The sequence below is a fragment of the Chlorocebus sabaeus genome, chromosome 10 (genome assembly GCF_047675955.1).
Source record: "Chlorocebus sabaeus isolate Y175 chromosome 10, mChlSab1.0.hap1, whole genome shotgun sequence".
NCBI lineage: Eukaryota > Metazoa > Chordata > Mammalia > Primates > Cercopithecidae > Chlorocebus > Chlorocebus sabaeus.
In genome coordinates, this window is record NC_132913.1 from 30565073 (window position 1) to 30591846 (window position 26774).

At 36.1% G+C, this 26774-nt stretch overlaps 1 protein-coding gene and 1 long non-coding RNA gene across 4 annotated transcripts in view; one reads left to right on the plus strand and one right to left on the minus strand.

Annotated features, from left to right (window-relative positions):
• Positions 1 to 26774, plus strand: part of ARHGAP15 (Rho GTPase activating protein 15) — a 631557-nt gene that overhangs the window by 168724 nt on the left and 436059 nt on the right. The gene's annotated exons all lie outside the window — the stretch shown is intronic.
• Positions 1 to 26774, minus strand: part of LOC140712564 (uncharacterized) — a 142971-nt gene that overhangs the window by 23633 nt on the left and 92564 nt on the right. For all 3 annotated transcript variants that reach the window (XR_012094182.1, XR_012094181.1, XR_012094180.1), the window contains one exon: positions 1 to 26774. This exon is cut by the window's left edge and continues 23633 nt beyond it; it is cut by the window's right edge and continues 3653 nt beyond it. This is a non-coding gene — a long non-coding RNA (uncharacterized lncRNA).

Sequence of the window (26774 nt, forward strand, 5' to 3'; positions counted from 1 at the left end):
TGGAAAGAAGACCACACGTATTTGGTTGGTAGCATCATCTGCCAAAAGCAATCCAAAATCCAAAAATGTCAGTGATTAGTCCAAAGAAGTGACTGGAGGATTCAAGTTCTGTAACATCCAGTCAAAGACTCTTATTACTAGATTACTGTTTGCCAACCAGTGGGACTCTGTCTGCAAACAAGTGACCTCTGCTGACAGAGAAACCAGAGTAAAATTTAATTGAATGCTAAGCTAATGATAAGAAATGTAATCATAACAGTGATAGCCCATGTTTATTGAGCATTCACTATGTCTGAGGCATTGTTCTAAGCACTTTATATATGTTAGTTTGGTTAGTACTCAGGGTGATGCTAAAGGGAATTATTTTTAGTAGCCCCATTTTACAGTTGGGGAAACTGAGGCATGGGAATGTGAATATATTCCCCAAAGCCATGTGGTAAGCATCCATTGAAATCTGGATTCAAATCTAGATAGTCTGATTCCATCAGATTATTTTATCTTCCACCAAAGATAGAAAAATGCCATTTGAAAGCAAAGGGAAAAATGGAGAGAAAAGATTTCTTTCTGAAAGAAACTTTCTCTAATTAGGCTTGGCGTAAGTTACACAGTATGTAATTCTGTACAACTGACTCTCATCCTGTAGATTTGAAAGCCCCTGTTCTTTTCCCTGTGGTTTCTTACCTTGTCTAGGTCATGTGGACTCAGAAGAGGAAAAACTTAAACATGGTCTGTCATCTCAAAGAAGTTAGATTCTGTTGAGGAGAAAAGAGATCCTAAAATGGTAGGAAAGAGCAGTCAAGATTAAAGGACAAATAAAAAGCAGACAATAGGATTTCAGAAAAGGCTATAATCACTACACATAAATTACCAAGAAAGGGTTCATGAAGGATGTTCTTCTTTAGCTGGTCATTAATAAATGGGTAGGATTTCATGAATAGAGAGGTACTGAGAATGTCAGAAGAGAAAGATGCTGGGAACAAAGTTTCGGGTAGATAAAGACACCGTGTTTGTAGCAGCCGGTCTGTAATAACAAGCAATTTTAGGAATTAGTAAGAGTTACATCTTTATCCATTTTTACTTTAGAACTTATTTTTTTGCATATATTTTTAATTCTATGTAACCATCTGGTAATGCCTGGCACTCTGATTTGTTGCAGTAGTAGTGTTTATCTAAGGAACTACGTATGTAGGCACAGGAAAATGAATGCTGAGTTCTGGGAACAAAGGCTGGGGAGGGATTTCCAAACAAATGTCACCTTCTACTCATTTCAACAAGTGTAAGAGTTAAGAAATGTGCCTTGCTGTCATCACATTTCTGGGCCTCTAGGGCTTGTTACAGAGGACCTAACCAAGACCTCTGTATTCTGGCTGTCCTGTCTAACTACATTTAAAGTAACTGACCATCCTTACATACCTATATCACTTCCCATCTCTGCTCTCTCATGCAGAGAATATTTCATCCCTCCCTCAAATCAAGGGATGAGCCCCTGGAGGACAGCGAGTGGGTTCTGAATTCTCTGAGGAGCCACCTCTGACTACGACTGCCCCTCTCTGTCAATCACAGAGCACTTCCAGTGACATCATGGCTGTTTTCAGTATTATGTTGTTGCTGTAGGCAGCATGAAATTGACAAGGAATGGCACAGAGAAGAGCTGAAAGGGCACTTCTGCTTTTGTGATGCATCTGACACCTGTAGTTACAAGAAAGAAAACAGCTTTCATAAGCATATTGCTGGGTGATGTAGAAGGTGAATGAGTATTTAGAAGGAGTTTTTCAATGTAATAGCACAATAGAATCTAAACTGCTTCTGTGCACTTGTACTCTAAGAATATCCTCCTAAGTGGAAACAATCCGGTGAGGTAGTTTCTCAGAAATCTTTGGGTAGAAAGTTAGGCTTCAGTGAAAACCCAATCTAGATCTCAGAACGTTTTGGTCTATGAGATGGGAGTCTTACCAGCTCTGATTTTAATAAAGCATAGCTTTTTAAAAAACTTGATCTTCACATTTTTTTAAACTTTTACTTTAGGTATCAGGGTACATGTGAAGGTTTGCTGCCTAGGTAAACACGTGTCATGGGGGTTTGTTGTACACATTATTTCATCACTTGGTATTAAGCCCAGTACCCAATAGTTATTCTTCCTGATCTTCTCCCCTCTCCCCTCAAATAGACCCCAGTGTCTGTTGTTTTCCTTCTTTGTATTCATAAGTTCTTATCAGTTAGCTCCCACTTCTGAGAAAATGCAGTATTTGGATTTCTGTTCCTGAGTTAGTTTGCTAAGGATAATAGCCAAATACACCTTTTTTTCTTAGGTTATATGCTTATTTGTATTTCTTCTGAGTAATCATATTATAGATTGTAAAGCTAATGTCCAAAGTGAAACAGAAAGAAAAAAACGATACCCTGGTCTCTTCTTGGGGGAGCCTTTCCTATGACTGAACAAACAAATCGACCTAAATTCAAGTTGTTATTATTACTGTAATAGTAAGAGCAACTCTGACAATTAAGCCTTAGCAAATGAGGGGATTTCAGCCCAAATAAAGTCAGTTGTTTTGATAACTGAAGTAGTTTTAACACAAAGTGTACAGGTTACAAAATTGGGAAGCAATTGATTGTACTATGCTGAGAGATCACAAGTTTGCACACTATCCATAATGCAGTGGACTTGAGCAATGTACTGAGTCGACAGTACTCTGTAGGTGAACATGGTTGACTCTGCACCTTCCTGTAGCAGCCCACAGTGCAAATGTCATCCTGATAACTCTGTTGGGTGGCTTCTTAGACCCTGTCATCCTGATCTTTTACCTGTTGTCTGGTCATGGTTTCTTCCTTGCTCTCCTTTACCCCCTTTGTGTGGAAAGACATTTTAGTCTTAGCAGCAAATCAAAGACATTTTCAGGTAACACTGATGATTTTCTCTCTTACCAGTACATCCTTCTGTTTCAGGTTTGTTATGATGAATGTAAGGAGCACAGTGAGGAAAGCTATTGCCAGTCTTACTCACAAGCACTATAGGAAAACAAAAAGGAAAAGTCTTCCTGTAACTATTTGTGTGTCTCCCAAACCATGGAAACTAAGAAGAGCTACAATTATTGAAATAAAGTGTGCTATATTCCAGGCTAGGCCAAATATTCAGCAGAGAGCCTGAATATTTGATGTATAGGCAATCAGGAAATAATGAATACAGAAAAAAGAAACCCACCACAAAACAATATAATTAAGCACTAATTAGGCCAATTACTAGGCCACGTGTTTTGAATACAGTATCTCATTTAATCTTCGTGACAAATGTACTGTGTGATCTTGCTTCTACTTTTAGCTCGGCCCGTTCCTCTGCATTCCTGTGTCCTTTTGTAGACTTACCATTTTAATTGTTAAATTATACTGCCCTGGGTTCATAGGTATCATTCGCTCCAGTGGGAACCTCTTACTCGTCTTTTTATTCCCTGGCATGTATTTATCTATCAATTGCAAAGCCAAATAGATAAATAGAGTTGATTTGTTCCCTATCACTTCGCTTCTGACTCTAAATCACATCAAGTTCTCAGATATCTCATCCACGTATGTATTGCTATACAGATATTAGTACTTCTATCCCCACTATAAATTCCCATGTGGAAAAAATGGTAAAAAAGGTAATGTTAGGATTACACCTCAAATTGATGTAATCCCTAGTTAGCATCTCATAATTCTGAAACTCTTTATTATCCTCTTAGTATACCGTGGTATTGACAGCACTTTGTTTTACCTTATCATTAGAACATCATCTGTTAGAATTTCTACTTGTATCATTAAAAGATGATTATGACAGCTTCGCTAAGCCTCATTCATGTGAATGGAAAATTAGTGCCATAAAGAAAATTCCTAATAATTATTTTCCAGGACGTGTTGGTACTTTTCAAACTTAAACTCATTAAATCGATTTGAATCTCATTTGAGCAAATCCACACAAACTGAGTGTCTTATTAATGTCAGTCTCATACTACTTTTAGGAAAAGATTTAATCAGAAAATATGTTAATAAAATCCACATGCATGGTTTTAATCTCCTCACATATATGGCAATAGTGTCTATGGATCTCAATATTTGGGAAGCGATTATCACACTAATTTACATATTATAAATTATCAAAGTAAATTGAATTTAATAATTATCAAAGTAATTCAAATAAACAGTACAGCAGACACTGTGCTAGTTGTTTTACATTTATTATCTTAACATGAGAATTTTTGTTCCCACTTTACAGATGTGGTAATCGAAGGTCAGAGAAAAATGACTTCCTCGGGGTCATATAATGCATGTGTAGCAAGAACCTTTCTGGGACATACTTCTGATAGACTCTAAAATCCTTATTTTTTTTAACTTTGCTACAGTGTCATACTGATTCGTATTTCCAGCACTGGGTCCTTCCTTTCATTGTTTTTTCAAGAGCAAGAGTATGTGTCTGATATAAAAAGCAAGTACTGAGTTTTCTTAAGTTCTAGTTCAAAGTCTAAAAAATAATGAAGAAGGATTAAACTTTGTTTATTCAACTTATCCATTATGAAATATACTTGAACAAATACATATTGCAATAATTAAAATCAGCATGCAAAATGCTTTATGTAAGTCTGGAGAGACAGAGTCAAACCTCACCACTCTGAAAATTTGTTTGGGTTCTATTTTCCCAGTGTGTCAGATTTTCCTTGTTAAGCATCAAGAGATAGTAGCCAACATTTCGGATGGAAATCCTGTAAATATTTACCACACTTTCTCATACCTTGTCGTATCTAACTTAATATAATGCTCTATTGATGATATTTCATTATAAACATATATTACATTATGTAATGTTATAGAGTGGCCCTCAATGATCATTGAGGTATGAGGGATTATTGAATCCTACACTGAATTTTCCTTTTATTATATGAAGTTCCACCTTCTAGTCTTACCCTTGTCTGCCACTTTTTTCTACCCTTTGTGCTTCTTTCTATGGTACTTCCTCTCCTTTTCTATTTGGCTGCAAGCTGAGAAAACTACTTTCTTAAAATTGTGTCTAAAATAAACACTCACGGTCCTTAATGAGGATCTAAATAGTTCTTCTGTAGGCAAAATACAAGTGCTTTCCGTGAATGTGTAACTCATAAGTGGTGAAATTTTTTATTGTTTTTAATTGTTTTACCATGAATTAAGATAGGTCAAGTAGTTTGTTTACCTGGGAAATATTTATGGAATATTTTGGAGACAACCATGTTGGAAAGGGCATTTGAGTAATATTAAAGAGGAAGGGTTGTTATCTTTCAGGCAGATGTCAACCAACAAAGTCTTCCTTTTCTCCCTCCTATAGCAACAAAAATCTATAACACATACTTGTAAATGAAGCAGCAAGATACTTACCTTGTATGATTTTATTTAATAGCATTTGATAAATGAAATATCTGGAATTATAAAAGGAAAATTGAAATGGGTATAGACAAACTATAAAACCTGTTCAAAGGGGCATAAAGTATGGGAACTTCCTACAGGAGTGTGATTAGCCTGATATCTATGTAGAAGGGACCAGGTCTGCTGGTTACCAGTGTGGCACGTGGAAATACATCATTCAGTTTGGTCAACAGATTTGGCACATTTAAAGATTATAATGAAGCTGAAGAGGATGAGTTCTCAGGATCAGGTGTGGCCTTGGTGAGGAAGAATTAATTGCTAATACTATATATAATATTTTTTTCTTATATGAAAACCTAGTAAACTGTATCTACTTTTACATATGGTTTCAAGTTATCTCTAAGCATCCATTTGGTTATCCATATACGATCCTCAGTATATAAGTTGGTGTATCCCTAGCTCATACAACAAGTGGACCAGAAATGTACAATTGCTTAACCAAAACAAACATTTAGACCGTGAACTCTACATTGCTGTAAGCACTGGGGATACTTGGTTAAGCAGCTCTCCCCCATGCAGTGATTCAGGGACCCTGGTACCTTGTATTTGTGTCTCTGCTTGCTTCTGAGGCCTCATCCTTTCTGTCCAAAGAGAGAACATAGGGCACACAGCTACTTACCAGTCTTGTCCCATCAATAGGACACATCTCATCCCCTTACATTCCAGTGATTAGAACCTAGACATGTGGTTACTCCAAATGGAAGGGAGGCTGGGAAATGGAAGGGAGGCTGGGAAATGGAGTCCAGTTGTGTACAAGTTAGAAAAGAGGAATTTGGCACTCTTGGGTGTGTTATATATTAAATTACTATAGGAACTGTCTCTCAGAATTACCAAACCAACAAGTTTGGTAGCAACTGCACAACTGTATGGATAGAATAACTATATTAATGAATACCTTAATGTGTATGCAATGTTTGACTACACTTTTTTCCATAAGTCAGACCTTCAACATGAACTCTAAGACAACACCCTTGGTTTTTGACCATCACCTTTGTCTTTTCCTGGTGACTATTTTTTGGCTAAACACTAAATGGATGAATATGACAAGAGGCAAATATTGATGACATGTTCCTGAAGTGTAATGTCTAATACCCAAACACCAAGAATATATATTTCTGTGCTGAAACTTAATATTTGCATTCCTTTTCACTATTTACTTGTTAAATCTTAGATTATTAAAGGAGAGCTGTTAAATGTCTCCACACTAACATGTTTTGAAGATAATAAAGCCCATTTGTTTATTATACTTCAGGAACATCTCATTAATATTTGCCTCTTGTCATTTTCACCCATTTAGAACTTAGCCAAAAAATATCCAGCTTTGTCAATTTATCACTTTCTTAAAGATGACAAAAGCACTAATAAAGAAAGCAACAGTCAATATGTGATAAACTTTAGCTGCATGTATAAAAATTGTCTCCACAAGTCACTATGATTACTTGATAGATGGTCAAGATACACATATTGCCTCATTGTCTATAAAATATCTTCATTCCTAGATTTATGGTAGGACATTTTTAAGGACAAAACTGTTTCATTATGAAATTTGTTTAATGCTAATGTAGCACCATTTCTGGGTTGCAAAGAGTTCAATATTTCACTGAATTTGTGGATTAAGTATGTATATAAAATTTGTGTATAATACATCTTTTCATATGTGTATATACGGGTATAATACATCTGTCCATACGTGTGTGTAATACAGATATGGATGGATGTATCTAGATATATATGTATATGCATATATATGAAGACAACATATATATGGAGACAGATGATACAGAGATAGACGTAGAGATAGAATCAATGCTCTTTAAGGGTTTTGAACAATGAATATGATCCCACTAGGTTAATCAAGAAACAACCAAGGTGATTATATGAGAAAAGTTAAGAACTTTTGTGTTTCTAAAATAGGACTGTGTTTTGTTTTAGACTTTGATATTTGCTTTAAGCATGTCCTTGAATGAATTTTTAATTTTGCTAACCTCAGTTTGCTCACCTGCCAAGTTGACATAATAACCTCTTTTACATAGGCATGTTGAAATGATCATGTAAAATATGAATATCAGATGCCTATAGATTGCATTCTTGGTGTTCCATATCCATCAATTTCTTCCTCTTTCCTTATGTATGATTCTACATTTAAAATATCACCCCCTCCACAATCAGTAACACCATTCTTACCCCTACAAGACTGTTAAAGAGGACTTTTAATTCAACTGACAGATTTTACTTTTTCCCTAAGTTAATTTTTTGGTTAAACTTTCACATAAAAAACTATAGCAAGGTATAAATAATACTTCTTGCTCTGACTAAAAATAATTCTGACACTTTATATCCTTTTTGAAAATTTCAGTCCAATGTGGTGTGAAATTCTGGGCTGAAAAATCTGCATTTCTGGTGAAAATACTTATTTAACTTAGTGGCACAGATAATATGGAAGGTGCAGAAGTAATTCTATTTCATGAATTTTATGACAAAAATTGTCTAAAAGTGGAAGGAGATCAAGCATTCTCCAGTTTGTAGGTGACTCTAAATTCGCCCAAGTAGTGCAATATCCACCCCTGCCCATTAGAAAGCTAAACTAATATATTTTATATGCATATCTATTCCCTTCATGTGAATTCAAGAGGAATAGCCCTGCCCTGACAAAATGGTCCCTTTATCAAAGAGAAAAGACTCAATTGAATAAATCATGAGCTTGACCAGAAACAAACTCTTGTGGTTTTATAATCTAATCCTAATTGGTGAGGATAAACAAAAGGGTTTACATCTTTGAAGACAAATATAATAAACCTGCTCCTCTGTAAATAAGTATAAAATTACAAGGTATATATGCACATTTACAGGCTACTAGAATCACTTTCTAATCTCTGGTTTGTCCATTTAACTTTTTAAAGCAGATTGGGCTGAAAGTATGGATTAAATACTTAAACATAAGACATTAAACCATAAAAACCCTAGAAGAAACCCTTGGCAGTACCACTCAGGACATAGGCATGGGCAAAGACTTCATGACCAAAACACCAAAAACAATGGCAACAAAAGCCAAAATTGACAAATGGGATCTAATTAAACTAAAAAGCTTCTGTAGGGCAAAGGAAATTATCATCAGAGTGAACAGGCAACCTATGGAATGGGAGAAAAATTTTGCAATCTATCCATCTGACAAAGGGCTAATATCCAGAATCTACAAGGAACTTAAACAAATTTAGAAGAGAAAAAAAAAAAAACCATCAAAAAGTGGGTGAAAGATATGAACAGAACTTCTCAAAAGAAGACATTTATGCGGCCAACAAACGTATGAAAGAAAGCTCATCATTACTGGTCATTAGAGAAATGCAAATCAAACCACAATAAGACACCATCTCACGCCAGTTAAAATGGTGATCATTAAAATGTCAGGAAACAACAGAGATGCTGGAGAGGATGTGGAGAAATAGGAATGCTTTTACACTGTTGGTGAGAGTGTAAATTAGTTCAACCATTGTGGAAGACAGTGTGGAGATTCCTCAAGGATCTAGAACCAGAAATGCCATTTGAACTCGCAATCTCGGTATATACCCAATTAATTATAAATCATTCTACTATAAAGACACATGCACATGCATGTTTATTGTGGCATTGTTCACAATAGCAAAGACTTGGAAACAACCCAAATGTCCGTCAATGATAGACTGGATAAAGAAAATGTGGAACATATACACCATGGAATACTATGCAGCCATAGAAAAGGATGAGTTCATGTCCTTTGCAGGGACATGGATGAAGCTAGAAACCATCATTCTCAGCAAACTAACACAGGAACAGAAAACCAAACACCACATGTTCTCACTCCTGAGTGGGAGTTGACCAATAAGAACACATGGACACAGGGAGGGGAACATCACACACTGGGGCCTGTCAGGGGGTGGGGGGCTAGGGGAGGGGATAGTATTAGGAGAAATACCTAATGTAGATGACGCGTTGATGGGTGCAGCAAACCACTATGGCACGTGTGTAGCTATGTAACAAACCTGCATGTTCTGTACGTGTATCACAGAACCTATAACAATAATAAAATTATGATCGGTCTTAAAGCAATACTCATCGAGTTTTTTTGGTGCTTCATCAGACTTGTAATATAAGTTTTTTTTTTTTTTTTTTTTTTTTTTGGAGACGGAGTCTCGCTCTGTCGCCCAGGCTGGAGTGCAGTGGCGCGATCTCGGCTCACTGCAAGCTCCGCCTCCTGGGTTCTCGCCATTCTCCTGCCTCAGCCTCCCGAGTAGCTGGGACTACAGGCGCCGCCACCTCGCCCGGCTAGTTTTTTGTATTTTTTAGTAGAGACGGGGTTTCACCGTGTTAGTTAGCCAGGATGGTCTCGATCTCCTGACCTCGTGATCCGCCCGTCTCGGCCTCCCAAAGTGCTGGGATTACAGGCTTGCGCCACCGCGCCCGGCCGTAATATAAGTTTTGTTTGAACCAAATGAAATTGCTAATTTTGTAGTTTAAAATGGTCAGATATTGACTCTGGAAACCTTTACAAAACATAGCACTTCCAAAATCAAAATTAAATATAATAGTGGTAAAATTATAAAACCCAAATAATTTAGATATATCAAACTTGAGATATAACCAGTCTTCTTATTGCAGTGTTTAACTGTCAATGAACACTCTGGAAAAAATAAATCTCTAAAGTGAAGCAAGTAGTGTCGCTGCTTTAGGAAAATTGGTTCTTCTATACAAATGGAATTTTAGCAACTGTTTTAAACAAATTAAGGGTAATTAAAAATATATAAATAAAATTTAGTGCCAACAGCATGCCAATCAAATAAAACTAGTTAATACTATATTCTTTAAAATATTATCCAAATAAGTGCACTGTGTATCTTACAAACAAATCACCTTATTATAAAAACAGTTTGTGAGAGGTACTTATATTGAATTTTTAACAAAGGTTGTTTTTTAATTTTGGAAAAAATATTTTTCAAACACCTGTTTTCCCACCTCTTTAATAAAATCTTTTGGAATAATCTCAGTAACATTACTGGGCAAATTGTGAATTTCTTATATAAGGACATGGCACATCTATTCAAATGAAAATACTGCATGACAGTCAGAAAAACGCCTCAATATATTTACCAAAAATGTGAGAAAGACACAGAAAGTCTTCCTGAGACTTATGGACAGAGATCAAAGAGAATAGTGGTTACTACAGTGCTCAGATTTGTAGAGATGGAGACTACTGCCTGCTTAGAGGAGAGGAAACACTGCAAAGTGTTCAAATCATAAGACTTGGAATTGGCTAAATCTGTGTTTGAACATTGACTCTGTCATTTACTAGTTATTTAATGACAGGCACATTTAGCCCATACATATTGATTTGTATCATCTGATAAATAGACTAATAATCATGTATCATAGACCTCAGGTGCTTCTGGAGATAAAAATAGATGATGTATGCAAATTGCCTCACATAGTACCTGGCAAACAATCAAAAATATTAGTTCTTCTTAGAATTACTTAGGAGAGGGTCTATAAAACAAGTACCACTAGTCTAAAGACCATTAGGGTTGTCCTTGGATAAGACAGACCTAAGTCCTCTGAATTGAGACCTCCATTTAATTCACCCACCTCTTCAGTAGGAGAAGAATTTTACTTTCCTCAGTGGGAGCAGCCCTTGGATAGTCTTTTTACTCCCACTTGTTCCAACCCTTTACCCAAAATCCCACCAACTTTCTGATCCCTTAGAATTAGTTTTCTATTGCTACATCACAAATCACCACAAACTTGACAGCTTAAAACAACACACATTTATAATTTTACAGTGTCCGTGGGTCAGGAGTCTGCCTTGCTGGGTTCTCTGCTCAGGGTCTCACAAAGTTGCTATCAAGTCGTCAGTGGGGCTGCGATCTCCTCTGAGGTACAGGGTCCTTGTCCAAACTCACTGGTGTTGGGAGAATTAAGTTCACTGTAGTTGTAGACTGAGGTCCCAAGTCCCATGCAGTTTGTAACATAGCTGTTTGTTTTCTTCAAGGCGAGCAGGAGAATATTGCTTCTATTTCAAGCCCTTTTTCTGGAGAAGGGCCGATCATCTTTTAAAGAGTACACTTGATGAGTCAGTCCACCCGAGACAAGCAGCCTTCTGATTAACTCAAAGTCAATGGCTTTGGGACCATGGTTACATCTTCAAAATCCCCTCACCTAACCACAGGAGTGATATCCCTCATATTCTCACAGGTCCTGTCTGTATTGAAAAGAGAGGATTATGTTGGGCATTTATGCCAAAGGGTTATAATTTTAGATATCATATTAGAATTTTGCTTTCTATACCTTGAAACTATTTCAACTAAGTAAAGGGCATTTCATTTGGCAATATGGATAAGATTTAAATGCTAAGGCTCAATAAAAGTAGCAACATGATATGATCAACATGCAACTGAGGTATCATCAGTTAATACATTCTGATCATTCTGATCAAAACCTCCTATTCCATATTACAAATTGAATAATGAGGGAAAGAGGTTGGTCTGGAGGTAACTGTTTAATATTTTCAGTGTGAAAAGAGAGAGAAAAAGAGAAACTTTTCCCCCTCATCCAAACGAAGAAAAATTTCAAATACCTACTGCAAATTCGTTTGGAGTCTATCCAATTTCCTTTCCAATGACTTGGGGCTGAGAGAACTGAACTTTAGCCATCTCAGTCAAGCAGTTGGTTAAAAAAATTACATAATTATAAATATTTTCTTTTTTCTATGATAGAATTCTTATGACTCCATCTCCAAAAGAAAAAAAAGTTCCATTGAAATGAGGCATCACTGCATTTACTCATGGATTCTTATATTTGTTGAAAAGCCTGAGTCAGTTTCAGTCTTTCATGAACAAGAAACTAGACACAGTACACAGTTTTATACCTTTCTTGATGAAAAGAATATAATTCACAATCTCTTTCCTCAAGCAGGTACACTTAAACAAAATTTAAGGAGAGATAATATGCAAACTTTTAGCTGTGAGCAATTTTTAAAAAAGTCCTTCAGATGGTAAGCTATACTGTTAGGTCTTTGGTACCGTTGTGAGGTGGGGAGAATGGAGAGAGAAACAGAATGGGAATGAAAATTAATCATTACTTAATAAAAATAGAATACCAGAAATAGAATTAAATCATATCTAAGTAAATTTCTATCTTAGAGTTTCATCTCATACTCTATTAAACATTTTCAGCTTTTCTTATGCATTAAGAGAACCATGAGGGGAAATAGGCAAGCACTTTGTAGCCAGAAAGAACCACCATGGGATTCTTGAGGTCGCACTAGCTAACTGGATAATATTAGGCAAGTGACAGACCCTTTCAAAGATTCCATTCTTTAAAATCTGTAAAACAAGGGTAATTGTACCCAGTTTGCAGGATTGAGTTGATAAGACACACACACACACACACACACACACACACACACACAATGCAATACTCTACACAGTGCCTAGCACATGAAAGAGCTATGGTAACTATTGTAATTATGAGTCTTTATATTGCCATTGGCCTGTATAGATTGTTTTAAGCAAGAATATGGTAGAACAAGCATCCTTGGTAACTTGTCATGAGATACCGGGGAATGTGATAATTGCAAAATCATTGAGTAAGTCAATAGAGAAGTGCATGTTAATGACTTGGTTTAAAGACCATTATAATGTTGTTATTACATGACACAAGTAAGGCTTCCTAGGAAAACAGAAGCCAATTCTACCTAAATACTTTTTTATTTACACTTCCCCATATCCTAAAATAAGATAGTAAATAGGAAAAAAGGATAAACAGATACATTAAACATAAGGGCTAGTATTTGTGCTGCTAATGAAATTTGTATTTGGTGTTGACCTTCCTGGCAGCCAAAAAAACAAACAACAACAACAACAACAACAACAAACAGAAAAAAAATGGAAGAAAATAATACACTTTAAGAAATGAAAACTTTTTATGGAGTTTATTCTGATAATATTATATTGTTCTTTATATGTTAGTGCATTGCTAAAGGTATTTTCATTTCTGTAGTCTCTATCAAGGACTGTTAATAGAAAAATTTGAGCATAATATTAAAATACGACTCACTGAAGGAGATTTGTTCAGCTAATGAGGTCTATTCTTGTGGAATTAACATTTTCCCTTCATGCTATACCTCTATTTTTAAAATTTAGCAACAAAGAACCTATTCAAAACAGCCAAAACAATTTGGAGTTTTAGCCAATACATGAGAAAATACACACATAATAAAAATCAACATTTTACAGATAACATTTGCAGCTGTTGGCTCTGCTGAGAGCAGAGGTTCCCATGTACAAAAGATTTGCCTAAAATCTCAGAGTCAAGAAAATTCAGTTCAAATCCATCTATGCCAAAGTGAGTGTAAGCTGATCACTACACTTACTTGGATAGTTATTTAACAACCTTTAAATGAAGTAATGGTACTATACTGATGTCAATGCCTACAACAAGGCCAAGTACAGAGAATACACTCCACAAACATGTCTTAAGAATGAATACTATTCCTCTGTGGTGATGGAACCAGTTTGGTGGCTAAGGAGGGTTAGTTGATACAAATACTTGATATTTATCAATTAGGAAAGGGGAGGTGGTAACAACAAAATATCTAGGTATGTATCAGGGTTTCTCAACCTAGGCACGCTTAATATTTTATATGAGATAACTCTTTGTTGTGGGGGCTGTCCTGTGCATTGTAGAATATTCAGCAGCATCACTGGCTTCTGCCAACTAGACGCTACTGGAATCTCAAGTTGTGACAACCAAAGATATCTCTAAACATTTAGACCCCATTTCAGAAACACAGGCATATATGAACTTGTGTGTGTGTGTGTATGTATACACAGAAGAAGATGATAGATAATAGCTGTGTTGCGTATTATTTGCTTTTATTGTATTTTGAATATGTGAGATCAATTATTTTCAATTATTTTATGTTCTTTCATAGCATAATAGATAATTAACACAATTAGCCCAATGGTCACTTATTTTGAAAATAGCATGAATATAGTCTAAAAGAATTGTTTTCCAAAATTATAGCTAATGTACTTCATTACATTGCTTATGGTTCTTGATAAAATCATGCAAACATAAGCAGTCTGATGTTATTTTTTTGTTTACAGTATTACTGTGTTGTTTTGGTTAACAGAATGAAAAACAGCACTGTAATACTACAAGTAAAAATGTTTTATTCTTAGTTTGTTTCATCAATAAAAGCTGACATTTTTGCAAGAAAGATGTTATACTATTGAAATTAACTTTTAGTCAATTGTAAATAATTGTATTATATCGGTATGTTATCATGAAGATTAGAAATCATTTCCTACAGAATCATGTTTTTGCTTCCTCAGCACTGTTTCAATTGAAAGGAATTTGAATGAAGTGCATCTCATTACTAACATAAAGTAGATGGAGCTTGAATAATTTTTATATTTATTTTCCATGGATGGCTATTACATTTCTTATCCTATCTATCCAAATTTTATAAAATAAATTGTTTTAATCCATTCTTTGGAGAGGAGCAATGAATTTATTTTTGCAAAAGCTATGCATCTGAATATATTGTAATATGCATAAAGCTCTGTTAACACAGTTATTTATATAAAAAGTGTAGCTGCCTTACCTTTTATTTAATTTACATACTTTATTTACTTTCTGACAGGTTCTTCTCTTTGCATTTTTATTTACATACCAAAATGTCTTTTCAGATAAGTCAACTAAAACTTTGATGTACTGTATAATTTAAAACTCTATAAAATGATTTATGTATTATATAGGTTTATATGAATTTTTACATTGAGGATAAATAATTTTGGACCTATTTCATTAATGATTCCTATATGGTAACACCATATTTCTTAAATATGAGGATAGAGAATTGTCTTTTGTCTGAGATCATGTTTAGGAAAAATTACAGAACTTAAGCCCAGTCTGTTTCAAATAGAAAAACTTATCTCTGGCTATTTTTAAAGGTGGTGGTTTTTTTCTCAAAATATGAACTTCACATAATATGAACATCTTAATCCTTAGAGAATTTGGTATGCTTACTGTAACCTTATACAAAAGATCCATATTTTTCTACTCAAATGTTGGAAACAATAAGAGTTGCCCTTGTATGTTTCATAAACTGTAACAGGAATCACTCACCAGCAAAGTAATAAGGATACGGTGTGTCAATTCAAAGACGTCCAGTTTTAGAAATATAAACTTAATCCTCTTCCCCTCCTTTTTTTTTTTTGTATTTAGCTTTTGTAAGCATGGTTTGTATTTGCATAACCCACCATTCATATTCTTGTGAGTTCATGATATAAATAATTTGAAAAATTTCATTCAGTTCCCCAAATTATTCTAGTCATTATGGATGATTCATGAGAGGATTAATCTCTTGGATGTGACATAAAACTAGAGAGGAAAGACACTACCTATCATATCATTTGCAGTTAAGAACATGCTGCATATCTTTAAGCTTTACTTAAAGTGCTTATAGTAATTGGGTGTGCATGCCTTAGCTCCGTTAAAACCCAAACAGCAATATGGGAGAGTGTGGTTTGTTTTTTAAATGTGCAAGGAAGGAAAATTAGTGAAATCTGTTTAAGTCACAAAACTGCCTCATTCAGGACCCAATTCAGCAGCATGGAAAAAGTAACTCAAGTTAACTGTACTCTTAGCATATGTCTAAGCTCACAAATTTCAATTCACTTCAAATTTCTTTCTTCTCCCATGGATCTGCCTGCAAAGAAAAGAGATACAAAGATGGCAAACTGGTTAAACAGTTCATTAGCCCTAGATTCTTTTAGGGTTTTCAGAATAAAAACGTGTCCAGTTGCAGGCCAAATTCCTGCAAATGTGTTGGAATCGCAATGCGCCTCAAGAACTGTTTACGTTGCATTGCGGGCCTTCCTCTTTTTTCCCTCTTCACCCTTTACTCCTGCCACTGCCATAGATGCTTACACACATGCATATGGAGTTAAGGGTATAATGTATTTTGATTTTATCAATTCAAGTAAAATTTGGTGGAAGAAACAAAACTAAGCTAATGAACAAAAGATTTCATAATTATACAGAGATTGTGGTTTAGTGACCTAAATTGCACCATAATCCCTTAAAGGATTACAGTATTTGGATAGAAAAAAAAGATTTATCTTTCTATAATGGCATCTCTGTATAAGAGGATATTATTGGATATGAGCTGCACGGTAGCAGCAGATATTTTTCTCCACGTCTTTCAGCAATTCAGAATAGTTCTCTGATCCATCTGAGAAGTAGCACTGAAGAATTAGTCCTCATTTATAATCAAACATTCTTGAATAACATTTTCTTCCAATTTTTGTTTTAAAGGTCTAACATTTGATCGTATGTTTTCTTTAGTTAACTTTCTATATTATATGGCAATCTCTGCAGTTATTTTTTTCAAAGATAAAAAGAAAAAAAAAGCATGTTCAAAAATGTAGAAGTTATTTTTGCAGTAACGTATGTCATGATTTTTAAACATTCAGGCCTTTAAACTTTTTTTATAGTGTATGTTCTTGCCAATCCCAGCACAGTTCTACAAAGTAAAATATTTGGCAGTGAATTCATATTAACAGATGGAACAAGAAATTAACACGTTTTTGCTTCGCTAATTCACAGTTCTTTTAATACGCTAATTCTAAATCACCTGTTCTGACTTTGACAGGCTACAGACACCTGTTTGGGGTAATATTCCACAGCTAATTATTACATGAGAAATTCAGTTTCCAACAAAAGGGTTTCTGTGTGAAATTGCCATTGTAGTTAACAAATTAATAATATCAACTATATACAAATGTATTTCTGATGTCTTAAATACAGCTAATGTACTACTCATCTATAACTAAAGAATGGTATATAAAAACTAAGACTGCCCTCTTAGTGTTTGAATTCTGTCTGTCACACTTTACACCATGGTTGCACTGATCAAGTCAGAATGTTCTTCCCAGTAGCAGTAATTTACTGTAATACTGTATTTTAAATGGCAGGAAAAGAGTATAGAATTTTCAAGTGGCTGGAAAAATTCCTAACTGTATGTTAAAAATGACTCAGGAGAGTTAAAAAAAAAAATACTGACAAGATGAGAGAGAAAAAAAGAAAAACTTAGCTTGGGTAGCATAATATGGAAGACAGAACAATAAATAAACAGGAAGTCCACTGAACTACAGAGTTTTGAAGTATGATGGACTTACATAAAGTCCCAAGAAGACTGTTGATTTGTTTGCTAAGAGAAAAGCAAGTAAATGATGCTAGAAATTTTATGGGTAGAAAATTAAATACCCGCTTCTTATAACTCAACCTCTTAACAGAGAAACTACTTCTATTTTCCACTAAATCCTGATTTTCTGTATCTTCCGTATTGTTCTTAGTTATTCTGACACGGTCATTTCCCCTGTGTCGCCTAGGACAACTTTCTTTAACACTAGCTCCTTTCCCTTCCTCCAATTTCCCCCATAAAAACCATGCTACGGGAAAGTGTGGAGGCAAGGAGTGTGTGTGTGGGAGGGTAGGTTGGTGGAACAAGAAGCAAAAATCAGAAACGTAAGGTTTTTAGATGTTTGTAACATAACGACAGATGCTGAGGTAGAGTCTATCTTTAGGTTTGCCAAAGGTTCCATTTTGTGTGTCTGTTTTTTGATTCTCTCTAATTGCTGTTCAGCTTTGTATGTGGCTTTGCTAATGTGTCTTCCGTAGCCACACTGCCGTTTCTTTAATTAACCTTGATATCCTAGTACCCAGATAGCAGAGTTCATCAAGCAGGCACTTGGAACTTTTAAGATTCATGCTGTTGTACTTTGATTTTTAATAGTTATTGCACAAAGTATATTTTTAAAATGCATTTTTATTCTGCGAGACTTAAGGTGGATGGGGAGAGAGCTTGTTTTTCTTTTTTTCTTGTTTTGTTTTTTGTTTTTACATTTAGCCTCCAGCCTCCTTGTAATTTGGTTGTTTTTCTCCCGGTTGCTACTCTAGAAAGCACATGGTCTTTCTCTCAAACCATGCTTTATGACATTGCTATTTGCAGAAATTTAACTGGCAGCCCACCCCAGGAAGATAAAATCCTGTTTCATCCAAGTTTGGTTCCCTCCTACACCCACACCTGAAACTATATTTCTGCCAGAGCCTACATTCTGCTAAGGAAGAAACCAATCTTTTATAATACTTCAACATACGTGAATTTTATTTTATTTTTAATTAAAAAATTGCATTTCTCATCCAAAAATGCTAGATGACATTTAAAGCTAGAAAAGTGTTTCCAAATAACTCACCTTTACAATTAACTCTTATCAGGACTAGACAGTTATTTCACTGTACTGGGGCAAGCACATGGCTGAGATGAGGCTGGGCAGTGAAAGGCCTCCATGATGATCGCCACTCGAGCTCCTGGCAACGTGCAGAAGCACATTATCCCACAGGATTTGCTCAGGGCTCAAAGTTTGGAAGAGAGTTACTGGTACATAATTGGAATGAGACCAACTTTTATTTTCAGTTAATAAGATGCTCAAAGATAAATGAAAATTCCTGGTTTTTAAGGGAGAAAAAAAAAAAAAAAGACTCTTGGGAAGCATTTCTTAAGTTTTTCCTGAAAACATTTTTAGACATACATTTGCTACCTCTAAAAAACAACATGAATGAATTAGATCTAGATGATAATGGAAAATATTCAAGGTTTAACACTAAAAGGATAATGACCTTGCAAAAGTGTGTTTGGCAATTTTATTCAATGTGAAATTCTTAAGAAAATTGCTCAAGATAATGAATAACATTACAATGCAATTTCACTCATCTGTCCTCAGTTAAAACACTTTGACAAATCAATTCATTAATAAGTAAATCTAATATCCCTGTACTGTCCTACCTTAAATATACTCATTATGTATAATGCATGACAAAGTTTTGCTAGGGATTAATATAGATGTATGTATCTTTATTTTTATGTATGTAAGTGTGTATCCACATACATGTGCATACATTTTAGGGAGTCTATTTAATCCTTCAAAGAGGTTTGCAGATTATAATAGAGTTCTTGCAGCAACAATTATATTTCATTTAATACTTTTCTAAGCAAGTAGAATTTTAACATATCAGACTTTCATAAAAGGGAAAGATTTATGTAACTAGCAGATGCTATTAATTGATAGTCACCATTTATAGTCTTATACATATTTTAAAGTCATTCCCTATACATATAACATTATGGTACTATATTTAGGGTTTTATTTATAGAATATATTTTAGAAGGAATTAGGTAGTTTTCATTTAAAAAGTTTAATTTTCTTAATTTATCCTAGGCCAATTCTATTAATATGTCATCTTAGAATCATGATGTTATTATAACAATAGCTTACTTTGATATACATGTGGCTCCTAAACACAGTTAAACATAAGAATTGCTGGGATAATTTTTGAAAAATACGGATACCAGAATACTTACTGTATTACCAAGGAGTGGGACACAGTTGTCTGTATTTTATAGAAACTCCCCAGGTGCTCCTGTGCAGGATGGGAGAAAATGCTACCATTGCATAGTTTCTACTAGCCAGAAATAACAGTTAAAGAATAATACTAATAACTATTATAGGAACAATACTACCAATAAGAACACCACTAAAATCTACTCTCTTCAATATTTTTTAACCTAAAAAAATGACAAGTCGTGTTATATATGCCTGAATCACCTTAATCCCTTAAGAAATAAATACATATTAAATATTTATTTAGGCCTGGAGCAGTGGCTCACCCCTGTAATCCCAGTACTTTGGGAGGCAGATGTGGGTGGATCACCTGAAATGAGGAGTTCAAGATCAACCTGGCCAACATGGTGAAACCCCGTCTCTACTGAAAATACAAAAAATTAGCCGGATAAGGTGGCACGTGCCTGTACTCCCAGCTACTCAGGGGGCTGAGGCAGGAGAATAGCTTGAACCTGGGAGGTGGAGGTTGCAGTGAGCCAAGATCACGCCATTGCACTCCATCCTGGGAGACCAGAGTGAAATGCTGTCTCAAAAATAAAAATAAATAAATAAATAAATAAATAAATAAATAAAATACGTATTTGTAAGGATCAAATACTTTTCAATTCAAATGGTTCCTGACGGGGTATTATTTAAGAAAATCAGACTTTTCTCCTAGTTGAGGTAGGAAATCACCATCCAATCAATCATCAAACTTTGCTGCATAAATGCCATTCTCCGACAAGCAGTATTGATAACTGCTGAGATTTGTTAGAAATGCAGAATTTCAGGCCACCCTGGACCTACTGAATCAAAATCTGTGTTCCGCCAAGATTCTCAGGCAATTTGAATGCACAATAAATTTGAGAAGAACTCCCCAGCACTTGTGTGTGCCCACCTCCAAGCTAGGTGCTAGAGTACCCAGAATCAATATAGATGTGCAGAGATTTATCTTTGCCTGGCAGAATCTCGCTATTTGTAATATATACATATATATATTTTATATATGTTATATATATTTTAATATATATAACATATAGACTTTGGAGGCTTTCATTTGAATTTGCATTTGAGCCAAAATACTAATTCTGGTTACTATCTCTGATCCATAACATGAGATTCTCTGATCAATTCTGTCTCCAAATATGTAATCTCACTATAAGTATCAAATAATCGAACGCATCAACCTTCAAAATGTAGCTGGAATCTCACCATTATTTCCAGCCTAGATTACAATAAATGGCTTCCTAACTGGGTCCCTGCTTCTATATTCACTCCTCTTATAGTATATTTTCCAAAAGTAGTCAAGCTCAGTGACTTTTTAAAAGACTTCAGGCTTATTGTCCCCATTCAAAATTGAACTTACATAGTTATAGTTTATGTACTTTAGGTGTCTGTTCGAATGGTAGTGCCTCAAATAACCTTTTCCTGATGATTGCATTTAAACTAAGCTTCCTGTCTACCCCTCTCTCTCTTCAACTTTACCCTGCGTTTTCCTTTATGGTCCTGTGGTCCTCATCACTCTTTGTAAGCAATTGTATCATATTATTAAATAGTTTACTGCCTGTCTTCACTTGGAAATATAAGATCTAGAAAACAGACACTTTGTCTTCCTTGTCCCCCAGTGACTACAAGAGTACCAGATAAAAACAGGAAGCAAATAAAAAACTTACGAGTGAATGTTTAATCAAATTAGTGATCTAGGATATTCAGTGTGTGTGTGGTTATATCATAAGTGTATTCATTGAGCACCTAATGTATGTCACTATGGCAGACTAAAAAATGGTACATAAAATATAGTATATGTTTTTGAGAAATAAATACATAATAGGCATATATTGCACAAAATATATTCTTTGGGAGTTGAAGGATGATTTCAGTGGCATGAAGTAGAAGAAAGAAGACTTGTTTTGAGAAGTAGGTAATATGGTGATGACATTTTCACAAGGGTAAACAGCAAGATTTAGGGCTGAAGTATCTAGAGTATTATGCGTGAAACAGTGAGCGTACCCGTGGAATTGACAGTTCATTAGAAAGATATCTAGTGACTAGCTTTTGGTGGCTTTACCTCCAAAACTACAGAGTTTGTACTGTATTCTGTAGACAGTATTTTCAAGAAGATAGTTATGCGTTCACAACAGTGGTTTAGGGGGATTCATGTAAAGGCAACATGCAGGATGGACTGGATGAAGAGATTGCAAAGACAGACAACTGGTTAGGAGATTCCTTATCGGAAGTGGGAAGAGTAGCTTGGGTGAAAGTGTGGTAGTAGGAATTTAAAGTATTAAGTGAATTAATAACATTAAGTTTCAGAAAACCACACAGCAATTACTTGTATAGGGTTTTTGTTTTGTTTTGTTTTTTGCTATCAACACCTTCCTCACTATTATGGCACATACAACTGCCATAAAAGTTTCTCCCATTTTTTTTGTTTTCCTTTGATAGAGTCTCTGTCACCCAGGCTGGAGTGCAATGGTACGGTCTCAGCTTAATGCAACCTCCACCTCCTGGGTTCAAGCAATTATCTTGCCTCAGCCTCCCAAGTGGCTAGGACTTACAGGCACGTGGCACCACACCCGGCTAATATTTTTGTTTTTATTTTTAGTAGAGACGGGATTTCACCACATTAGCCAGGATGGTCTGGATCTCCTGACCTTGTGATCTGCCCGCCTTGGTCTCCCAAAGAATTGGGTTTACAGGCATGAGCCACCATGCCCAGCCCATAAAACTTTCACACAGTCAGAATGATGAGGGTACTAATATAATCTGTGTAGATAACAGTCCTTCCAGTGATTATGGATATTATCATTTCCTGTTGATTTAAGGCTCAAATGATTTAGCATAGTAGTCTTGGCAAATATGAGTCTAAAAATAGGAGTTTATTATCTTCTCAGAAAAAGCCATCACTTTACTTCCAGATAAGGGCTCTTTTTTTTTTTTTCCAAACAGTCAATACAAGAGACAAGAATCTTTTCCTATATTCAAAAGCGACTTTCGTTTATTGGATGGTAAACTGCTTACAGACACAAGTCTTTAATCTTCATTGCCTCCCGTTTCTGAACAACAGTTTTCTTAACCACCATGAGAATATTAAAATCGACCTGGTAGGATCATGATAAGGGTTAAAATGATACAATCTAAGTTAAGTCTCAGTGTCTATGCCTGAGTAGAAAGTCAATAAATATTTGTTGCCTTCTCTTTCCCCCAGCACCTAGAAAAGTATCTTGACAACATTAATGCTCAATAACTGCTTGCCAAATAAATGAATGTTGTTGAGTTTGCACTAACTAAATAATGACTTTTTAAACCATTGACCAATGAGCATTCAAATGATCAGGTTCATGCAAATATCTTACAGAGATGAACCTCAACTGTAGACCTGAAATTTTTTCTTAATCTCTTCTAGCCCACAAATTTCTCTTCCTATAGGTTTGTGTAGTTACCTACTTTTCCACATAATATTCATTTTAACCATCTGTCTCTTATCTCCTAGACCACAATTTGTTGATTACTTACCAGATATATATTTTCAATGCTCTTAGATTGATAGCTCCATTTCCTTTTTTATCCCTTTGACTCCCCTCTTGTGCATGCCAAAAGATTTTCTTTATTGGACCCCGTTTTTTTTTGTTTTTTGTTTGTTTGTTTGTTTGTTTTGTTCATTTGTTTGTTTTGATGTAGGGTCTCATTCTATCGCCCAGGCTGGAGTGCAGTGGTGTAATCTCAGCTCACTGCAGCCTCAGCCTCACAGGTTCATGCAATTCTCCCACATCATCCTCCCAAGTAGCTGGGATTATAGGGGCGCACCACCATGCCTGGCCGATTTTTGTATTTTTAATAGAGACGAGGTTTCACCATGTTGGCCAGGCTGGTCTCGAACTCCTGACCTCAGGTGATTCACCCATTTCGGCCTACCAAAGTGTTGAGATTACAGGCATGAGCCACCGCACCTGGCCAGGTACCACTTTTATTAAATGCTGTTAATTTCTATTTTCAATAACACAATATGTTCCCGTATTCTGTGCTCCCCAACCCCTGTATTCTCTCTTCTATTTATTCTTCTTTCCTACTTATTTTATGAAACTCTTTTCTGATCTGCACTATAAAAATATTTTCATCTCTTTGCCCATTTTGTCTGTTGCCCAAGGTATTATCTTCCTAATTGGATTAGAAAACTCATCTTTATAGGGCCTTTTATGTGTTCTGTGCACTTATGGTTTTCTGTAAACAAAAATAATAAATAACAGGTGGAGAGCTAAATATATAACTCACTAGGAATGGAGCATTTCAAAGAAGAGGAAAAGGCTATGTCAGAAACACTCTATGTAGAGTACACCAAGTTCGGTAAAAATGTAAATGGTCTTCAACTGTTATATTTAATAGACTAAATCATGCTGTTTATTAATCATAAAAAGTAAACATTTCTACTTATCTACATTTTTTTTCAGAAAGGTATTGTAATAAATATAAATGCGTGTGTGTGTGTGTGTGTGTGTGTGTGTGTGTGTTAGCACCAAACATGAAACCTTTCCTCTGTCCTCATCTCTACCCAGTTCTTGGTGAGTAGAGACAGATGGACTCAATGAAAGATAATTAAAACTTTGTGGAAGTTGCTAATATAAAATACATGACCCGGTTAGGATTCTTTAGCTGCACCAATTCTCTCTTCCCGTATTTTAAGTCCTAACAGACAAAGGAGGGGCCAGGACAGTGGTGGGCTGGAGCTGGCTGCAGAGCTGACTGTGCACATCTCTTCTGAACCCCACATTCCGTGACATAATGTCAGCTAGAAACTGGCTACAGTTGGAATATTCACAGTAGGGAAATTGATGAATGCCACAAATCAGGACTTCCCCCACTCCCCCGAGAGATCCTATGATAAACATTTATTTGCACAGCATTCACCCAGGGCCAGAAATTTGGGGCAAACATATGCTGGAAGTCACTTGACTAATTGAGAGAAAGCAATAAGAAGACCCTAGAATCTAACTGGGCTAAGCAAAGGGGGAATTCAGGGATGAATCAACAAGATGCTACTCTGGGAGAAAAGATCATAGCAAAGAGTTAAAAATGAGACTAGGCAGGGAAGCTTGGGGAAATTCTCCTAGCAGAAATAGGGTAACTGCATGTTCTTTGTATTGGATAGTTGCATCCCCTGGTGGGTTGGAGAGGGAGGTTAACGGATTGGGTTTTGAAAGTCCTAAGGTGAACCGGATGAGATTTTAAATAAAAAGTGACTTTTTAAGAATCTGCAGCAATGTGACTCTATCAGGCAACAACATATGTACCTGGTGAGACTAGATTGTTGTACTTAGGTACAGCTGTTCGTAGCTGTAACACCACCTTACAGCACCAGGCTTTTGCCTGGGGTCTAACAGCCTCTACTCACAACCCTGGATAGTCATGGGTACCCCTGGATACCTGGATGCCTACCCTGGCTCTCAGTGCCCACTATCATTTTCCTGGTATTCTGAGCATTTTTCACAGGGGAAGAGTCCAGTTTCGGAACGAAGGTGGTGTGAATGTAGAAAAAAAAAAAAAAAAAAAAAAAACTAGTTCTAGTTCAGAACTAGAACAGCGACACTCAAGTGTATACAAAACATATAAACACACGGTAACTGCCACAGTCCAATGTTAGGTCATGGGAAGTATAGGACCTTTTATATGGCAAGTGACAAAAGCTCAACCCAAACTTGTGGAAGCAAAAAAGGGAATAAACTGACTTAAGTCCCTTTGCTCTCCTCTTGTCCACTGGCTTTGTTTATAAACAGTTTTGCTCTCATAGTCGGTTCACACAGATGTGCTCCTCCTCAGCACTCAGGCAATCGGCTAACAGGAGAGACTGCTTACTTCCGGTAACTTCCAGGGGAAAATCCTAAGGGGACTGCTCACTGTCCTCGCTGTGGTCACCTGCCCTTCCCTGAACCAATAACTATGAGCAGAGAAATAAAATTTCCTTCTGGCCTGAGGTCCTCTGCCAGACATGAAGAAGGGCCTGAGCCCCAGAAAGTGAGAGGACTTCCTCAAGGGAAGGAGTGCAAGGTAGCTAGAGAGAGACATCTATTACAATACTTTAGTTTAGTTTTTGTTTTGGTTTTGAGACAGGGTCTTGCTCTGTCACCCACTTAAGAGTGTAATGTCACTGTCACAGCTCTCTGCAGCCTCTATCTTCTGGGCTGAATCCAACCTCCCACCTCAGCCTCAGGAGTAGCTGGGACCACTGGTATACACCCTGCTACATTTTTGAAGAGACAGGCCTCTGTGTTGCCCATGCTGGTCTTGAAGCCTTGGCCTCAAGCAATCGTCCTGCCTTGGCCACAGTTGTCTTCCTAATGGAGTTGTAGGGGACTTACTGATATCCTCCGTAAGTAGGCACAAGCTCTGATAATAATCACTCTATCTAGAGGATTCCTTCTTTTCTTGCTAACTTTCATTTTTCCCCAGATTCTATGCCTTTTAAAATATCTTTCTCCTGCACATGTCCAGTGTTCTTTATTTCTACTGTTTTTGGTCCAGTTCCAATGATGCCGTTCAACCCCTCTGTGCCACGCTCACCTCCAGATCTGTACCATGGTTGGGCGCTCTCAGTGGCTGGGCTCCTAAACAGTTTGTTTCTGTCAGGCTGGCTGATGGCACTTAGGAGATACCATGTTGATTTGCCAAGAAAATCCATGATCTAAGTAGAAGGGGCTTCTTTCTTAGCATAGAGAAGCTAATACGTTTACTATTTAAGGTGTTACTTTTATTCGTAATTAAAAAGTTTAATCAGAGAATGGTTTATCTTCTCAGTAACTCTCTATAGCCCACCCTAAGTAGCTTGTGAAATGAATGTCACAGAAATAATAGAACAAGGATAGTTAATCTAAAATGCCATGATAG